This window comes from Panthera onca, chromosome D4 (genome assembly GCF_046562875.1).
Source record: "Panthera onca isolate mPanOnc1 chromosome D4, mPanOnc1 haplotype 2, whole genome shotgun sequence".
NCBI classification, from domain to species: Eukaryota; Metazoa; Chordata; class Mammalia; order Carnivora; family Felidae; genus Panthera; species Panthera onca.
Window position 1 is genome coordinate 45,249,360 of NC_138351.1, and position 5,513 is coordinate 45,254,872.

General features: G+C 40.3%; 1 non-coding gene across 1 annotated transcript; it reads left to right on the top strand.

Annotated features, from left to right (window-relative positions):
- Positions 1-387: 387 nt before the first annotated feature.
- Positions 388-522, top strand: LOC132663959 (small nucleolar RNA SNORA70). The gene has a single exon (XR_009603346.1). It is a non-coding gene; the product is annotated as a small nucleolar RNA SNORA70 (small nucleolar RNA).
- Positions 523-5,513: the final 4,991 nt, after the last annotated feature.

The following is a 5,513-nucleotide window of genomic DNA, read 5'->3' on the forward strand; positions in this document are numbered from 1 at the left end:
CTCCAGCCTCAGATGACAGCCTTACAGCGACTGCTTCTCCAACTTCCACAGTTGTGTAAGCCAGTTCCTTGTGACATGCACAAGGTACGAGGTGAACAGATGAAAAGAGAGAGAACATTCAAGGCAGAAAAAATAGTGTGAACAAAAACATGGAAGGGAAAAATCTAGGACTAATACAATTCTTAACCACTGGCATGCCATTGGTACATGACGAATCAGAATGAATGCTGGCTGTAGTGCCGAAGCAGGGTCTTCAAGGGTCCTGGCTGTTCCTCTTTAATTACTAAATTATGGAAACTATCTGAGGAGATGTCTGAGTGGGTCTTATGGTGGTTAAGAGCATTTGGGGGCCCATCAAAAATGTGGTTATTTCCCAACTGGAACAGAGTGTTTTATATTTTAATAACTTGGGCTTTTTCCCCTTGGGGGCCCAGTGTGCAAGGGCTGCAAACAGTAGGCTCCTTAGTAGTGTATGCAGCCTGGTGACTGGATGGGTTGCCCTGTGGAACCTTGGAGACAGTCCTTTTCAGGGGACATTGATGTCTGACCTCATGCTATCCCCAATCTAGGCTCCAGGCAGGTATGTGGGATGCCGTTAGGAAGCCCCAGGGTGCAGTGGCCAGAGTCCACTTTGGCCAAGTCATCTTGTCTGTCTGTACCCACCTGCAGATCAAGGAGCATGTGATTGAGGCACTATGCAGGGCCAAGTTCAAGTTCTCTGGCCACCAGAAGATCCACATTTCCAAGTGGGGCTTTACTAAGTTTAACGTGGATGAAATTGAAGAGATGGTGGCTGACAAGCCTCTTATCCCTGATGGCTGTGGGGTCAAATATCCCTAATCATGGCCCCCTGGACAAATGGCAGGTTCTGCACTCATGAGAACCTCAGCCCTACTCCCTTCTTATTCGCACCCACCAATAAATCCTACTTCCTGTCAAAAAAATTTTTTTAATAACTTACCATCATATTGATGCATTCCAGCTGAATGCCAGATCTGAAGAAAATATGCAAGGAGAATGTGATAAAGAACAAACTGTCTAATGTGACTGGAACATTGGCTGGCTTGGTGTGTAGCTGTGGGTTTAAATCCCAGTTATTCAAGTCAATGAACTTGATTTAACCATGTGTCTTACATGGCCATAGTCAAAATAGTCGAAACTGTTCCACGGAGAAATGAGATTTAATCCAATTAGAGAAGACCAGGACCCTATCCCTTCACTGAATGAGGGACCAGGAAACAGGGATTTTAGCCCCTATTCTGCCACTGACACACTGTGATTTGGCAAGTCACTTACCACAACTTGTCCTGGAACCAGAAAGCCGTGACTTTACCTTGGCTTTCTTCTCTGCAATTTCCTGGAGTTCTGGAATGCTTCTCTGTTCCTTAAAACTATAGCCCCTAGCCTCTTCAACTCTGGAGTCAAGACACGTTTCACTCAAAAAGCTTGCTTTATACTTTACTGCCTTACCACCACAATTTTATTCTGGCCATTACTTGATAGGAGTTGATCTATGACTGCCTTTTTTCTCTCTAGATAGCATCACAAGTATAAGTTTATCCCTCCTTTTGATTGCCTCATTCTCTCAGCAAATTATTTACCTGGGATTCTTTTTATATCTTGTAATGTCCCCTGACACTTAGAAATCTGTATACAGCAGGTGTCTATGAAATACTTGAATGTTCATATAGCATTTCAGCAAAATTCCAGTTCCAGGGGAAAGTCAAGCAGGACATTCTAAACTAAAATATTTAAAGGTCTGGGATTGTGTATAGCTCTGTGTTGTCTCTGCCTCCCTTCCACTAGCATGAATAATTAAGAATAGAGTTGGACCCCTGTGTCTGCATGCCCATAATAGCATTTGTGTGCATATAATAACGGTGTATAAATGAACTTCTTTTGCTTCAAATGAAAAGGCAGCCTTGTTCAATGACGAGTAAGTATGAACACAAAGAGCACTTCAGTATCCTCAGAGCCATTAACATCTCTTGGATAAGCTCAAACTATAAGAAATCAGTGTCTGCCATTAAAAAGAAATTCAAATCACAAACAGAAAAAAATAATGCAGTCATCCCTGAGATATTTTAAATATTCTTCTCGTTGGAAAGTTAGGGAAGTTGGGCTTAAAATTTGCCACATTTGAAGACCATCCTCACTAACAAACACGTCACTCTTAACTCTCTGTCGTTCAGGAAAATGACATACAGGTTCAACATTCTATAAGTAAAAATAACCACAGGAAAATATTGGACTATGGTTAAAAACAAACTTCTGAATTCAAACAAAAAGTACGTCTGCAGACTAACAAAATGGTGTGTGAATATGATTGCTGAGAACTTGGAATTTTGAATTCAAATTCTTCCCTCTTAAGCAATTGAATTAGTAAAAGAAATTACCAAGAAAAAGCTGAACAGAAAGGACTATACACAAAAACCTTAAAGCTTTTGAAATTGCCATGAGGCAAATTTTCCTTCTTAAGCCTGGAAAATTTCCCTGAAAATGATGAGGTAGGTTTTTGATCATTTCTACTTGTCTTATTTTTGTATTTAGCAAACATATATTTAATTGAATATGAATATGCTTGCTGCAACCATGAGTGAAAAAAAAATTAACATATACACTTAGCATGACCTTGTGAAGCATACAAAGCAGAACAGAATAAGAATTTTTCCTCCTCATTCTATTTTCCTGGAATAAATCATAGGTTGTTCCACTGTTATTAAACCATTTTTCAATAATAGTTCATCTCCCAGCATTAGCATGAATAAATTGCTCCTCTCAGGACAGAAAGCAGCTCACCATTTTCTTTCTTAACCATATCCAGTCTTTCAACAAGTTCACATGTCCGTTTACACATACAACTAGGTGTATATAGTTCCTAATTCTTAGCAAAGTTCTCCTTCCCCACTATAAAAAAAATGTCTCAATCTACGCCAGTAGATTTACTCAGAATTGGTCTGCTGAGTCCATCTTTTGCCTCCTGTAGATTTCCTTTCATAAAGAGCATCACAGAAGCTTCACTCATTAGCATTCTGAGTCGGTCCTCCAACGTGTGGTTAGCCCTAATGCAATTTATACTTAGTTCATCCCATGCTTCTAGTTCTTTACATCAAGCCTCTCTATTAGTGCTGAGGATAAATGAGCCAGTTGGAAAAGGTTTTGAACCCTTGGCAAATTTCATCATAAAACACACCAAAATGCTATAATCTGTATGCAATCTTCATGAAGAGTTTCTACCACCTGCTTGCTGAAGCAGCAGCACACCCCCCTTATAATCGCTGCCCCCTGCATGGTGTTAGTTAACGTCATTAGACAAATGTTGAGATCTTATTTTCCATGTTCATTAGCACCAGGTGGGAAGAAACGGGCATAGATGCAGGCATAGAACTCTGGGGGATAAGTCAGGCTTACACATTATTCAGCCAACTTTCTAAGCACCCATGAAAAACCAAAAAGGCTAGAATAGAAGTAATTTTCTGTTGTTTTTTCCAGATATGTTAGGGACAGTGTCCATGTCCAACTTCACTGAAGTGAGAGTGATCTTTACGAGCTGTGTGGCATTGAGCAAGTCACTTAACCTCTCTCTGTCTCAGATTCCTCATTTATAAAATAGGGATGATAATTTTATCTACCTTGTAGGATTGGCATATGGATTAAATGAGTTAATACAGATAAGGCACTTTGAGCAGAGCCTGGAGCTGTTATCATCCTCCCCCACCCCGTCCTCCTCTTCTTTGTTTTGCTAACTCTGTTTTACGTTGTCCCTTGAAACGCACGGGGGACCCCACAGTATCAAAATGGGATCGCAGGGAGTGATGGGACTCTGAGCACAGCCGCTTCCCTTGTTATTTTCTCATTTAACCTCTATTCTTGGAGCACTTCCTAAGTGCCGGTCCCTATGCTAAGCTCTTCACAAACATTTTTGCATGTAAACCTCAAAACAAGCCTAACAGGATAGACACCACTATAATGTCCATTTTATTGATGAGCAAATAATCAGATTATTTGGGTGTTTGTTTGTTTGTTTTGATGTTGAGTTGTATAATTTCTTTACATATGTTGGATATTAACTCCTTGTTGAGAATATCTTTGCAAATATAATTTGCTTATGGAATTAAGCTCCACAGTCTTGAAGAAGTGGATGGATTTCTTATAGTTCATATTAACTTTGTTTTAAGGGTTTTAGTCACCTCCAGACTGCTTATGATAACTTTTAGAACGGAAAGGACCTTTCCATTTGATGTAATCCACATGAAGGAGTTAAGGCTCAGAGAAGTCAATGACTTCACCCAAGGTCACACAGCCAGTTGTGCTAAGCCTGCAGCTACAGCACACTGCTTTTTATCTTCATGTTACTTTTCATGATTAGTAGATCTTTTCAGGTGTGGAAATACTTAAAGTATGCATTCCTTTCAAGGACATGAGTTTCTTCAAGGAAATAATATCCTTAAATGGAAAATGAGGTGAAGGTAGAAAAGAAATACTTGGGATAGGTTTTTTATTTAACTTATAATTAAACACAATTGCTTTAAGTGAGCAACATCTTAAAAGATGGTATTAAAGTCATACCCCAGAAGCCACAAATATGATAATAAAAGGTTTGTAGCCCTTGTTTTACTAGACATTCTTCAATTCCACTTTTTTCCCTGTGTTTTAAGGACAGTATTATCTTAGCTTCTCTAAGACTTTTTCTGTTTTAAACTTGAATTCCTTACAAGAAAAAAAGGGGATTCCCTGTTCCTGCATCCGCACCCCCCCCACACACATTGCTCCTGAGGTGCACGCGCGCGCGCGCACACACACACACACACACACACACACACACACACAATTATTCCTCTCAGAATGAAATCTCCTTTTTTTCATCTCTTCTTTCTCACAGCCCTCCACAACCTCCCCCAAATCCCTCCCCCAAAACCTAAACTTCAGCATTTGGCTCAGTGACATTCTCTCAAGATCAAAGTCAAATGATAATTTCCATGAAAATCAAAGTAATTTCAGTCTCACTCCCTCTCTCACTGAAAGCCTAGGTCTCCCACCCATGAAATACTAAAAATACCACACTTCCCCTTCTCAGGATGAAACTCTCTGCTCCCTCCTCCTTTCTTTAGGTGTCTCCACTTTAAGCACATGACTGCTTTTCTGCAGAGACGCTGATGGAAACTTTCAGCTTCAAATTCAAGATCTTGCTACTTTTCGTGTCTTTCTCTTTCTGGCATAAGCAATGCTTGTGAGGCTTGAAGTGAAAGTGGGGAGAAAAGGACAAGAATGGGGTGGGGGAGGAGGCTGGATCAGAAAGGGGAGAGGAGATGTATCTGGGATGGTAGGAAAGTCCTATTAAGTGACTTTCTGTGTGTCAGGTGTCCCTGGACAGGTATGAAACGTATTCTTATGTGAGTGACCACAAGTTCACAGAAATCATGTAAAATTTTCAAGGTCACAGAGTTGGTAAATGGTCTGGTTAAAATATAAACCCAAGGCTGTCTGACCGCAGAGTCCAAGTTTTGTGCAAG